This window comes from Puntigrus tetrazona, chromosome 2, assembly GCF_018831695.1.
Source record: "Puntigrus tetrazona isolate hp1 chromosome 2, ASM1883169v1, whole genome shotgun sequence".
NCBI classification, from domain to species: domain Eukaryota; kingdom Metazoa; phylum Chordata; class Actinopteri; order Cypriniformes; family Cyprinidae; genus Puntigrus; species Puntigrus tetrazona.
Window position 1 is genome coordinate 15,896,142 of NC_056700.1, and position 15,335 is coordinate 15,911,476.

Sequence of the window (15,335 nt, forward strand, 5' to 3'; positions counted from 1 at the left end):
TCAATGCACAGTATCAGTCTTAAACTCATATTGCTGTAATACTTTAGGGATATGAAGAAATTTAATTGCATATAATTTAGTGGTGTAACGGTACAGTAAACTGACAGTTTGGTATGTACCTTATAAATGAAGTCGTGGTTGGGTTAAACGTGGGTTTTTTTAAAATACTGAAAATGTTTGGTATGAGTAGAATGTACCTTTGCACCCATATGGTTTCAAGCAAAGAATCCACATAATCCAGCAGATTACATTACCTAAATAAGTACAGGACCACTCAACAAAAAGGTGCCATAAATTAGATTTTAATTTTAAACATATATTTTAAAATTCAATATCTGTGATGACAAAGCTGAATTTTCTATTTCTTTTATCACACGGGTGTTCATTGTTTATTAAAAATAAATAAATAAAATCAATGTGAATTAAAAGTTGCATTTATAATTACTTGCTTTTACCACGCATTGATAATGAATAAATAAATAAATAAATAATGAGAAGATAATTAAACTCGAGGACAAGTGTCATCTTTTTAAAATGTACTTTAATAGCATCTTATCAAGCATGCAGAAGGACCGTTGTATAAAATGACCCATATCAGTCAGTTGCATAAGAGCATTGATTATGTGCACAAAACGAATCTGAATTGTCTTTCAGTCTAGCACTGCCACTGTTTGCCTGGAGGCATTCACAGCTTGCTGCCTTAGTTTATCTGGTAATGCAGATGATCACACTACTTGAGACTTTTGCAAACAGCCATGCTGTTTATCACTTGCCAGTATGTCTGTGCACTTTGTCTTCACCAGACGACAGGGGCAGACCGGGATAATCCAGGACAACTTCATCAGCCTCCTTCTCTCCTGCAGTGACGCATCCTCTCCTCTGTGAGAATCAATATGTGTCTATGAGAGAAGTATATACTGCTGCTATCAGCCTGTAGAGCACAATATATTACCAATTAATGTCATTATGGATGTTAGTTTATTAGCAGGTTCACTAAGGTGGCCACACCCACCCTAAAACACATCCTCTTGTTTTATTATACCAAGCACACACTACAAAGACTAACGCTGGTTTGACTTTTATAATTTAAAGAAAGAGTTTAAATGAAAATCCAGTCATCATTTAGCCCATTTAACACACAAGAAGAATTTTGAAGAATATAGAATGTTGATTCAATATGTAAACTTGTTTTTGCCATACGATTAACATTACAAAGATTTGTCTGCACTATCATTTTTTTATTAGTTAAACCGGGAGATAAAATTTACGAAATGTTTCAGCTATCTGTTTCATCAGTATGACAATTCTTTGTTTCTCAGCGAGTATATATAAAGGACGACATATGTCAAGACTTCACCTAAACATCATAGCATGCCATAATATTTATTATTGTTTTTTTTTGCAATTTTAAGTTTATATCTCACAATTTTTCCAAGTACCCCCAGTATGTAAACAATTTTTAAAAATAAAATAAAAAATGTGGAACTGTAAGATAAAAATTAGATAGAAATGAAAATGTTCAATACAAAAAGGACATCATTAAAATAGTCCATATGACATCTAGTTCAACCTTAATAACGGACTACTATGTAACTGCTACCTCTCTAGACCTTGAACAATGTGGCAGTTCTGTTGCTGCAGGGTCAGAAAGCTCTCAGATTCCATCAAAAAATATCTTAATTGGGTTCTATCTTACAGGTTTGGAATGTCATGAGGGTGAGTGATTATTGACTCATTTTTGTATGAACTATCCCTTTAAGTCTGCAACAACAACACCAACAAAAACAGATCGCAGTGAGCTTACAGTGTGTGCACATTATGACAAGTCACATAAATTTCAACAGAATTTTTGTCTAGTAGTGTGAATTTGGTCTTATTATTCTGCTTCCATTGTAGCACATATTACGGTATACTCTCAACAGTAAGAACAGATCAATGTTAAATTAAGCTTCAGCAACAATTAGGTGGACAGGCAATGATTATGATTATTCACTGAGGGGCCCAGGGCCAAAATCTGAGAAGCAGTGCTGCCAAAATCTTGAGAAGACAAAAGAGAAAACGCAGTATTTCCAAGCACACCCTGTCTTCGTCCCCAGTTTGTTCATTGCAAAGGCAATCCATTTGGTCAGGCATAATATTGGACCTCTTTGATTCAGTCTCCCTTCATTACACTTTCTAAAGAGATGGGGAATAGCTTCCGTCTGGGAGTCTGTCCATGAAAGGTCCTCTGTTGCCCATGTCCCTCATTCTGCCCCCTCCCTTCCTACAATTTATACTCTTTTTGGCATTTGATAGATATCACCTTGGCTCAAAGAAGCCCAACTCAAGCAACCAACCAATGCCGTACTAAATGAATATCGACTCTCAAGTCAGTCTTTTTTCAGACAAGAATTTTATTGTCAATATCCTGGAAAAAGCTCTCTTTTTTCGCTAAAATGCTGGTTGTACCTTTCCACGAGGAAACTGATAAACAAACATTTAGAGCAAATGTATACCGTTGCAAGGCTCTTCTTTGTAAAATGAACTTCGGCAGAATGTCAACCACTCCTTCTCATGAACCAGGCTGTTATCAGAGTGCGCTAATAGGACTTCTTGATCTCCTAACGTTCGTCAGGAATACCAAGTCACCCATCTGGCCAAAAAGAAATTGCCTTTGCATTTCATATTCATTTTCCCCAGCCCGCCACCTCTTGATGGGGTCTGTGCGCTCCACTCTGGCTTACTCTCTTATACAGTGTGAAATAATCTCAGAGCATGGGCCCTGCCGCTGCCAGTAATGAACACAGGGGTGAAAGCGAAGGTCATGCTTCCATGATAATTCCAATAAATTCATTGTTGTGCATGTAATGAAAGACAGAAGGGCCCTTCATTGCCTCCCTGCCATGAATATTCCTGCGCTCATCGCTTAAGATGAGCGTGATTGGGAGGACAAATCATTTAACCAAACAGATGCCATCCATATCCTTTCTTTCAACCTTTCTAACCTCAATAATTAAGCTGTTGTTGAGTGCTGTTAATCTATTTATCCCCATTTCCGATATACAGCAACGCCAATAAGAATTCGAACACTTATGCCACACTTGAAATTCTATTGTTGTAGAAATACCAAAACAAATGTCAGTATTGTAATGGAAAAGTACCCTTTTCAAGTAAAGATAATGCATAATGAATAGTTTTCACAAATAAGCATTATGAAGCCTTTCCGCACTTAAGCCACACTTAAAAACATATGAAAATATTGTTGTCTATGAAGTGTCATTTATTATAAAGAAACACAGCACAAACTTTGCAAGAAAAGGGAAAGGTTGTTTTTACAGTAGATTAAAAGTCAATTAAAAAATAAAGACAGCATTTGGACAGTTGGCTGTCAAATGAAATTAGCATTACTTGAATTTGAATTATTTGAACTATAATACAATATAAAAACTCTTCAGTTTATTTTCAGCTATAATGGCCAAGGAAACATGTATCACTTTAGTTTAACTTGACGTACTGAAATAGCACTAAAATAAAAAATAATATAAACCCCCCCACACAAATCCTAAAAAAGCTAATGACAAAAACACTTTAAAGTAACTTTGAAATAAATGCATTTTAAATTTGGTTACAATTATTTACAAGTTATAATGTATTACAATTCATATTATGAATATTCATAATTCATTACACCCTTTAAAGTCCCTTAACAATAAATTATACATAAAAGTTTAAAATTTCGTACTTGAATAAATCTGTTACGAGCAAAACACTTGACTGAATAATTTAATGATGCTTTCATCTGGGACTGAGTCGAATGAGTGAACGATTCACTGACTCAGTCTCTTGTTTCTTTCCTGGATCAATGTTTTGACATATCCAATGCATGAATGATTCAAAGATTTGCTCGCAAAGTAGCTCGTCACCACTTACTGGCCTTCGTATGTAACATATAAAACACCAGTGAAAAATCCCAACCACTAATGCAGTGAACAGTGAAAAGTCCCAGAGCTCCCTCATCTTTTTAACATGCTATGTTCACAAAGTCTAAGATTTATCCTTAGTTGCAAACCCTTTGCATTTTTATCCAGATACTCAACTGCTACCCTGCTATTCAGGAAAGCTTCTGCATGTACTCTCTGCATACATTTCCGAATACTTAATAATACTTTGGCAGTTAGGACAAAACTTGGGATGCTTGCCTGGTGTTGTCAGCCCCTAGAGATGTAGAAAGATTTGCGACTCTGTATTGTTTTGCATAATAGCCTCATGTAAAATGAGTTAAAAAACAAAGTTCTTTGATATTCTGCATGTAATCTTTAATCGCTTCCACTGATGTACATTTCTTTTGTTATTAAATATATAAATATTTTACTAGGAAAAGATTTGCTCTGCATGCAGAGGCATTGTTTGCTTTTGTAGCTTTATCTTCTTATTTTTGTTTGCAGTAATACTCTGAATCCTCAGTGTTTTTGAGCCAGGAGTCACGGTTCTTATGCAAACACGGCATTTAATGAGTCATTAAAATTCATTCTTTTGGGACTCAAGTACCTGAGGTTTGTCTCCACGCAAATTTGATTTTGATTTTGTAATAAAGAAATTCATGTATGTTCAGACTTGTGATAGGAACACTGATTAAATACATGATTTAGACATTAAAGTGACTGCGTCTGAATTAATGACTGGTCGAATTGTACTTCTTTGAGCAGACTACAGTTCATTTAATGAATGCACCTAATTAATGTACTCTTAATTTCGTTTGCCATCAGGGCAGAAGCCATTAGCAGTGATGAAACATACCGGGCCCTAAAGGATCTTTTTTTCCAGCTGCACTTCATCTATTACTGGACTGATTCGGTCCCCAGTCACAGGCCTGTCGCACTTACAAAACGGGGGCCCTGCCGTAGAGAAATATGAGAAATATGAAAGCAAATATTCTTATTCTCCACATCCGACCTTATTAGAGGATATCTAAGTGTAAACCCTTTCTAAGCGGGGGAGTGTTTGAGCTGTAATTGGGGTAGATTTTGTTACTATGGCAATGGGTGCAGAAGGGATCTCTGTTAAATCTCCAGCCTGTGGAGACCCGGCACAAGAAGTTCAGGGCTAAGTTGCATGTTCCGAGCAAATATCAAATCGTGTCATATGAGAAAAACTATATTCCTTTTTAACTTAAAAGGGAATATTGGATGCTGTGGCATGGAATATCATCTGCCAGGGTCTCAGGTGCGCTTGTACACGGATCTATCACGATAAAACAAGGAAAACAGCTTGTGGGCATCTGAGAAATTGATCAGAGTATTCTTTCATCCTGCTGTTGTATTTATATGGTCTTGCAGCATCTATACAGAATCCATGTTGGAAACGAATTTCGGGTAAATTGAATGCAAAGAATAAAAATGTGCATATCTGGTCACCCCCCCCAAAAAACATTTCTTTTCTATCCACCTTTTTCCTACCCTCCATGATGCTTTGAGCAAATTATGGAAGTAACTGTAAACAATCAGCAAAGGTTCGATCGATGAATATGATAATAAGCATTTTTAAAAACTAGGCACATGAGGTGACATTATTTTACTACTGATCATTAAAATAAAAGTGCAAAAGCACGAACAAAATGCTTTTAACAGATCAGGCTAATGCATATCTATATTTCATGACAATTAAATTTTACAGCATCCGTGCGAAAAATACTCTGGATAGGCTACATGAGGATTTGGATAGAAAAATGAAATATTATTAGGGAATTATTTATGGTTTATATCGTTAATTTAATTAGGGAGAGCAGACCACACATTTACAGTATATTTTGTCTTTTTTCATTTACCTACAACAAAATAAAAAATCAGGAGGAAAATAATGCAGCTATTCTATAGATATTGTTATATCACATATTTCTGAAAATACAGGCCATTTTATTAAAATGATGGATAGGGATTATTAGTAGCGCATTCTTTTTTCCCAAAACCGGATGTGCCTCCCACGATTTAAAACGCAGCATAGAGAAATAGGTATATTTGGTGGTTTCTTCTGAATGTTGTAGTGATTTGCTTGACCTCTAGAGGCCGCTAGACTCCTCCTGTGTATTGATCTCCACTAGAAGAAAACTTTTCAAGGAAACTTTCAGCCGCTTTCGTACCAGGAACACATAGATCAATGGCCGCTGATCACAAGACATGCAGACACGCTCGTTCATGTTTATTCTCAGAGCCTTTGTCGCAGACCGTCTTCAGATGCCAAGCTTCACAGCGGCTTGTTCACGCTCTACAAGTCTGAGGGAAATTAGATTAGACTCTTGAATTGGTGAAGAGGCCTCATAATGCGGGGAGCGCGGAAGAAAAATGCTTCCGCCGCACCGCTGTTTGTATCTGTGGTATTAGTCATAGACACACACACAGCTGCTCTGAACTGCCTGCCAGCTCTGGTAATTTGAAACAGCAAACAGTCAAGAGTGCAGTTGATGGTGATGTTAAACTCCGAAACATAAATCATGCTGCATGTAAACTTTCGCTAATTAAAATGAATGATCCTTTCACACGTTTACTGTTTATTATGGGAGTGAAGGCAAAAACAGTCATAAATTCACAGAGATTTTAGCAGATGTTTGTAATTGGAGAAAAAAGTAAAAGCTTGTAGCTATAGAAAGTGTTTTGTTGTTGATTTTAAAATCATTTAAATCTCTGGCATACCGAGTGCTACATAAAATACTGCTTTTCTATATAGGCCTAGCTTTTAAGGCCTATGCGCGGCCTATGTATTTTTATGTATCTCGCAAATTTGCGCATAAAAAAATATTTTTGAAACGAAATCATGAACTAACATGAACCTCATTGAACCTCAACCTCAGATATCTGATGAATTGTGACTGGAAAGTGCATGAAAATGTTTAGTAGATAATTTGTCCTTGAATCGCTTGTTAAAAATGTTTGTGTGAGTTTTAGATGGTCGTTTTAGAATATGGTGCAAAGTGCGTATTTTGTTATCTCAACAAATTAGAATATGGTGGCATGCCAATAAGCTAATCAAACCCATAACACCTGAAAGGGTTTCCTGAGCTTTCAAAATGGTCTCTCAGTTTGGTTCACAAGGCTACACAATCATGGGGAAAACTGCCGATCTGACAGTTGTCCAGAAGACACTCATTGACACCCTTCAGAAGGGAGGGTAAGCCACAAACGTTCATTGCCAAAGAAGCTGGCTGTTCACTGAGTGCTCTATCCAAGCATGTTAACAGAAAGTTGAGTAGAAGGAAAAAGTGTGGAAGCAAAAGATGCACAACCAATCGAAAGAACCGCAACCTTATGAGGATTGTCCAGCAAATATTGATTCAAGAATTTGAGTGAACTTTAGAAGGAATGGACTAAGGCTGTGGTCAAGGCTTGTTAAGCCACTCCTGAACCACAGACAACGTCAGAGGCGTCTTACTTGGGCTAGGGAGAAGAAGAAATGGACTGTTGCCCAGTGGTCCAAAGTCCTCTTTTCAGATGAGAACAAGTTTTGTATTACATTTGGAATCCAAGGTCCTGGAGGAAGTGTGTGCAGAGACTTATAGCCCAAGTTGCTTAAAGTCCAGTGTTAAGTTTCCACAGTCTGTGATGATTTGGGCTGCAATGTCATCTGCTGGTGTGCATTGTGTTTTTTTTTGAAAACCAACGTCACTGTCCCTGTTTACCAATACATTTTGGAGCACCTCATGCTTCCTTCTGCTGACCAGCTTTTTGAAGATGCTGATTTCATTTTCCAGCAGTATTTAGCACCTGCCCACACTGCCAAAAGCACTGAAAGTTAAATGATCATGGTGTTGGTGTGCTTAACTAGCCAGCAAACCCCACAGAGAATCGAATAAAGTAAATTAGGCCAACAATTCACTTAAATGTTTTTTATTAGACTTATGAATTATTTGTTAAATTAATTTTTTTTAAATGTGAGCCAAAATCATCATCATTCAAAGAACCAACTGCTTCAGTCTGTGTGCATTGAATTTATTTGGTACGCGAGTTTCACAATCTGAGCTGAATTACTAAATAAACGAACCTTTCCACGACATTTTAATTTATTAAGATGCACCTGTAGGTGTGTGTGCGTGTGTGTGTGTGTGTGTATATATATATATATATATATATATATAAATGCATTTGCAAAAAGCAGTTGACATAATATTGCTGACTCATGCTCTGATTCTGAATATAAAAATAAAAGGCTTCTCCCATAAATTCTGGAAGTAACTCTTGATGCAAAACGATTGTACATAATGTTTTCTTTATTTTTTAAATAAACAATATGTCTCAACCTTCCTGTTTCTTGGGGTAATACATTAACTTAAAGAAAACTACACTCTCAAAATATTTTATAGAATTATGTGAAGTCTTTAAATCTGGACACTGTAATGTGATTTCACATCAGTTGTTTACAAAGAACAAAAATGACAGTATAAAGATGACGTAGACGTACACAACAGCTTGATTCATATAGTCATTACTTGTGCACACAGCAGGCCTGTTTACGGCAGAGCAGGTGGGAGATCTTTAGCAAGGGGTCGCTGACCCGCAGGGTTGTTTGTCATGTGATGGAAGCCAGGTCATGTTTGCTAATGAAAGAGTTGGCAGGCTCTGTGTACGAGTGACATTTGTGAGCAGCGCAGAGCTCAGCCAGGACAGAGGGCTGGTCATCCGGAGGAGCAGAGGGTTCTGGTATACTATCAGCCGGCCGTTCAAGTCAAACGCCATCACGCCCCAGGCCAGCAAGAGTGTGGAGACCCTGATAAAAAAAAACAAACAAACATGAAGCAGAAATACTGAAGCATAGAGAAGGGGCCATTTTAGAGGATTGTGAGGGATTTAGGTGGAAGACCGAGGATGATTTTTAGTCAGTTCTCTTGCCAAAATTGAAAGATTTGTAAAAATATAATAAAATGTACAACAATAACCTTAATATTATAATAATATTTAAACATTTTCAAATATTATAAGTGAAAATATATACAAAAAATATTTAACTTGTTATTCTTTTGTTTGATTGATTTATATTTTATTATGTTCTGCTCACCAAGCCTGCATTTATTTGATCCAAACAGAAAAAGCAGTAACACTGCAATATATTTATAACAGTTGAGTACATTTTTTTTTGTCAGGATTTTTTTGATGAGAAGAAAGAACCAAAGATCGGCATTTATCTGAAATCAAAAGCCTTTGTAATATTATAGACTATACGCCACTCAAAGCAAGAAACCTGAAAACATTCTATACAGCTGTTTTCAAATGTATAATAATAATAATAATACATGTTTTTTGAGCAGCGAAACAGAATACTATAATTATTTTTCTCAAGGATCATGAGACTGTAATAATATTGCTAACTCCAACTTTAAAATCACAACAATAAATTCCATTTTAAAATCTATTCAAATAGGAAATATTTTAAATGGTAAATAAATAAATGCAGGCTTGGTGAGCAGAAAAGGCTTCTTTAAAAAAACATAAAAAATCTTACTCATAGTATTGTATATCAGCAACTGTGTTATAAATGGCTCATTATGTGCGGAAAAAAATATTGTATAATATTCTACTTATAGTGTCACAAAATTACATGTTACACATTTAAAAGTATATATTTTACAATAGTTTAATCTTGTCTTTTCATTCATTTTAAAAAGTGTATTATTATTATTATTACCGCAGAAACCCGATACGACACAGAAGCCTAGATGATAAATACAGTAAACTCTACTGTACCAGCAATCAGCTGTCAGAACAATAGCGAACAAACCAGACATTTGTTTTCTCCCTGATGCAACGTACGCCCTCACGGCCATATGGAGAAGCTGTTGTATCCAACACTGCAGTTTCCACTGGGTCGAAGATCAAGCAGCTGGCTCGACGTTACAGCCGCCTGAAGAAACTTTTATTTAAAGCTTTTCTCACGTTGCTCCATCGATCCTTCCCAAGCCTGTGATGCCTCATGCTGTGCTGTCTCCTCAGCAGGAAAGCCAACCTACAGAGACAGGAGACCACTGATGGACCCTTTCCACTCGGCCTCCTTTATATCTGAGCCAGTCACGCTGGCAAGCCTCGGCCACTACAGTCTCGAAGATCCACCGGATGGATTCTTTAGCAAAACTTTCATTGGAATATCGGTGGCTTAATTAATCCGAGCTGCTAGATGTAATTTAGCAGAAGCCTACATATGGGTCATTCCTGTAAACGCTATACCCTTTAAAGACGAGTGTACTTTTGTCATTTAAAGGAGTATTTCCGTAAAAAGGATTTAGCAGATTTTCAGACATATGCACTTTAGCTAGATTATTTACACAGTGGCGGGAAAATGAACAGGCTGGAAATAAAGCGTTTAATTGAATCTGTTACTCAGTGGGGATTTGCAGTTCATTTTTATGAGGGTGAGAAATTGGTATAAAAATGTGAATATGGAGATATGAATATAGATTTTCAAGTCAGATGTTCGTGTAGCACTCAGGAGCATGCCAAGAATGGCAAATTAGCAAAATTGGGTGCTCAGAAAAAGCACCAAGATATTAACACTGTTGAAAACATCTGTTTAATAAAGCTGCGATACATTTTAGGGATTCTTAAAGAATATAAAATAGGTCAAAACTTAGAGATGATGTATTTATGGAATTTAGGTAACATTTGATCAATTAAATGCAAGGAAAAAAAAAATGGATTAAATAAAAAAAACTATACAATACAATAGTGTATGTGCTATATAGACAAGACATTTGCATTTTTCATTTATCTTGAAACTTTGATTGAGAAAGACCTGCTTGAACTGCAAATTTATTTAGAAATGGAAATGAAATCCAGATGGCACTAATAACAGTAATTTGCACTTGTATGACTGAATTAAATTATCATTAAACTCCAACAAGGTATGAAATACTTGTGAAACACTGTTAATGTTGATGCATGATGCGCAAAAGCAAAAATGAATGAATCATATTGAATCATATTAGATGTAGATTAGATGTACACACTTGATGAACATTTGTGAAAAAACATGGGTTGTTCTGAAGAGCTCAATGAATTTAGGCATTATATTGTGATAGATAGGATGTAGTGGTTTTCCAAAATTATTAGCATTTTAGGATTCGACTTCCAGGTCATTTTTGTCATTCCTGTAAAAAGCAGTCTTTCTTTTTCTTTTTCTACTAACTTTATTAAATGTATGCATCATTTTTCATGTGAAATAGCTCTCAGATTTTACTAATAATTACAGTTAATATAATGAGACTCTATAGGACTGTTACCAATCAAAACAGATCTTTCTGCTGCAGAATAAAGTGAAGCAAACCAAACTTCCTGTGGGCAGCTACATGCAAGCCTCACAACACCTAGCATCAGATGGACTGGTATAAAAACAAATGTCAGGCATAAGGTTTGGTGAAGGAGGGATAGTAAAGTAAATTTTAATGGTTCAGCATATCAAGACAATTTAGGCAATGCTATGTCTCTAACTTTTGGGGAAGGCCTTGATGTCTATGCATTTATATTATCATCATTTATGTCATTTAATTATAATCATTTAAGTCCTTCTTGGTGTAGGTGTCCCAGTACTTTTATCCATATATTGTATACAAATTTAAAATGTGTGTTAAAACAGTATCATTATTTCAATAAAATCAACATATTACATTAATTCTGACATTGTCAGTACATTTATTATTGAATTATATGATTATGTATGTTATTATGTAGCATATTAAATGTGATTCAACGTATTCTTCACAATGATTCAGGTAACATTTTTTTTACACTGTAATGACATTGGCCATGAAAAATGACTCTACTAATGGGAATTATCTGTCCTCCAGTGTTCATGTAGGAGATCTGATTATACTATATCCTGCCATATAGCTGACAAGTTCTTGACAAGTACCTGTTCATAACACTGGAAAGTTTCCGATTATTTAGCACAGCTCGCAATGCCACAGAAAGCATAATAACATGACCTGTAATTGTTTTAATGCATGCATTCAGAAGTTAATGGATTTGTTAGAATAAGAGAGAGGTTACTGTACTTCATGTACAGTTTCCTGCTGAGTCATTTGGATTGACAAAAATAGCTCCTATCTTTTGTTCTTGCCACGCTATGAACACTTCTTTGAGTGCTGTTCAGTCATGCATATACATGATTCATAAAAGGAAAGATAAATAGTTTATTTTTCTAACTGTTTCTCATACATGGAAAGCTGTGCCCTACAAAATCAAAAGGCAGGATCAGAGCTCACTGTGCAAGTTCTGTCAGGATCACACATCATTCTCACTATCTAAGTCTGGAAGTATTTCATTCTCCACAGTAGACTGATGTTTTCTTCCCTTAAAAGAAGGAGTCAGCCATGCATGCATTGATAGTGACTTATCTTTTCCTGGAGTCTGAGTTCAAAGATTTCTGACGGAGAGAGAACTGATGATTTCACAAGCTAAGCAGATGCATCGGTGGTGATCTGTGGTCTATCTTGTGTAGAGTACAAACATCCCCATGTCTCATTTATGAGTTATAATTACAGGAGCTGTGATGTGATGAAGGAATGGATGGGTTGGAAAGACGATATATAATTAATAATTTAAAACAGCATAATCTTTCATCTCAGTGTAATTACCAGCTTGCATTTTGTTTATCTTCCTTAAATAACATCTGCTCTGTGACGTATATTTTAATGAAACTTCAGTTGTTTCCATGTAAGTTAAGTTAGAGGATCCAGCACGCATGCATTTTTTGTGCATATAAGAAGAGTAATGCATACAATATGTGTAAACATTGTATTTTTTAAAAAAACAAGATTGTCAGAACAAATACCTTGACTTTTAATGACCACAAAAAAACTGGTAAAACAAACCAAAAAAAAAAGATATATTATATTATATTATATTAGATATCATTATTGTAGTACAAATATATTATTATATATTTTATATTGTATTTATTATACAGTCTGGATTGTATTTTCTGTTATGTAGACTTTGCATACGGTCTCATTAGATTACGTGAGTTAAATGTATTACATTATTACAGTATTTATCTTTAGTTTATTGACCTTTAACATTAGTCAATATAAAACAGCTATTTGTTAGTCTATGTTAGTTCAAGTATATTAAATAATATTAACATGTACCTTTTGTTTTAACAGTATTTTAACAGCATATACTTAAATGCATTTCATAAATGTGAAAAGTTTTAAGCAAACAAGTTAACAATTGGAACTTTACTATAAAGTGATTATATTGTAGTATTGTATTTATATTGTAAAACAAAACAAAAATGCCAAGAATAATGTAAAATATTATTATTATATTGATAAATTGATTATGTAATGATGAAACATGAAAGTATAAATTATTACTACCACTTCTAGTACTACTACTACTACTACTATAAATAAGAATTATTATTATTTTTTTAATTATTATTTCATACTATAAAATAACAAATATTATTATAGTTCATTATTCTTATTAGTAGTCATATTATTAAAAAATTGTTAAAATGATTACTATGATTACTGATACTTTTTGATATCCTGAAACAACAAAAGCAACAATAATAACAACGTTGTTAATTTAAGGTTATGAAATCATAGAAATCATGAAAATAAAAAAAAAAAATTGATCTTGAAGTAACGGAATCCTCTGAAAGCACACATTAAAGAAACAGAGCGAAGATTTGGCGGTGCACTTCCTGCAGTATAGTGTAAAAGTAGCTCAAGCAACGTTTCTTTATGAAAGTGTGTTGTTTTCACATGCAGTATGACAGACGATGCAGTCCACAAGTGGTCTAATGTGATTACGACACTTAAAAGAGAAACCATCTGCCCTAGAAAGAAGGACCAAGCTGTTTTCGAATCTATTTTCCGGCTTTGGTTTTCTTGAAACCGTGTGCCTGTGCTGTGTGAGCGCCCATGCTGTGCACTATAGCATTTGGCCCCGGCTTGCTGTCGATCTAGTGGTGCTGTGTTAGAGCGTGTCTGTCAGAAACAATTTGCATTCTGTGACGGACTGACAAGATGGCAACTCTTGCAGTGCTGGCACCTGAAATGTCAATGAAAACCTTTCAATAATAATGATACAGGAACACAAGTAGCTCTTCACTTGACATGCATGCTAGAGCACCTTTTGTAGTAATGATTGCTTCTTCTGAAATCACTACCACTGTTACAAGAACAACAAGATCACAGGTCTCAGGGTGCCCTGTACTAAATTTACATACAGGAATGAGGCTGTCAAATTTGTGTGTTAGCTCGACATCTCAATAGAACCGGATGTTCCCAAGGGATACTGTACAAACAGCTTGAGCTTGTAACCTGACGTGTTTCGTTAATCTGAAATAAATAAATACAGCATGTAAAAAGTCAAGAAATTTGTCTAAAAAGCCTAAAAAGTTAAAGGGATAGTTCATCTAAAAATTAATATTCTGTCATTAATTACTCACCCCCATGTCCTTCCGAACCTGTAAGATCTTATTTCTTATTCAGAGCACAAATTATGAAAGTTCTGATGAAATCTGAGCTCTTTCTGATTCTCTATAGACAGCAACACAATTACCATGCACCCAAATTCACACAATATATATATTTTTTGTTTCATTAATATGTTTGTTAGTTTTAGTTTAGTTTTTATTTTAAGAAGACATTTAAGAAGATATTTACCAAACAGGACCCGTGCAGGACACCATGTGCGTGATGAGCACAGCTTCCACAAAGGGGTGAGAACGTAATGATTACGATTTATTTTTGATAATTATCATTTCATTTAAATTCATTTTTCAGTAATTGTTGTTAGTTTCATTTCATTTTAGTTTTCCAAATATTTAGTTATTTTTATTTTATTTTTATTTAAAAAAATATCAATTTTCGTCTTAGTTTTAGTTATCGTTTATGAAACTAACCTTGGTTGGATCAAGCCTGACTAACCTATTCTCTGTGTTTCCTCAGCAGACTTAGTCTTCACCCCTCCAGATCTCTACAGCTACTCTGACCCTGCACTCCTTACCCCAGTTCACTCCTGTTCTCTTCATTCACTGGTTCAAACCAGAAAACAAAATGTGCATTGAAGTCTGACAAGAAATTGAAGAATAAAATATTTATATTTGGATTTTATATAACTTGATTTTGGGGTGGAGCAACTCTTTAGGGTAGTTCCCTTGCTGTATATGTAGGGTGAGAAAGGTCTTGGATTCCATCGAAAATATCTTAATTTGTGTTCTAAAAAAAAAAAAAAAAAAAAACTTTTACAGGGTTGGACCGACATGAGGGTGTCACAGATCTGCCAGGTTCACCCAATCACCTGAGTTCTAATTAGCCACACCTGCACCTCATCAGCACGTTCATCAAGAGCACTATATAAGCACAC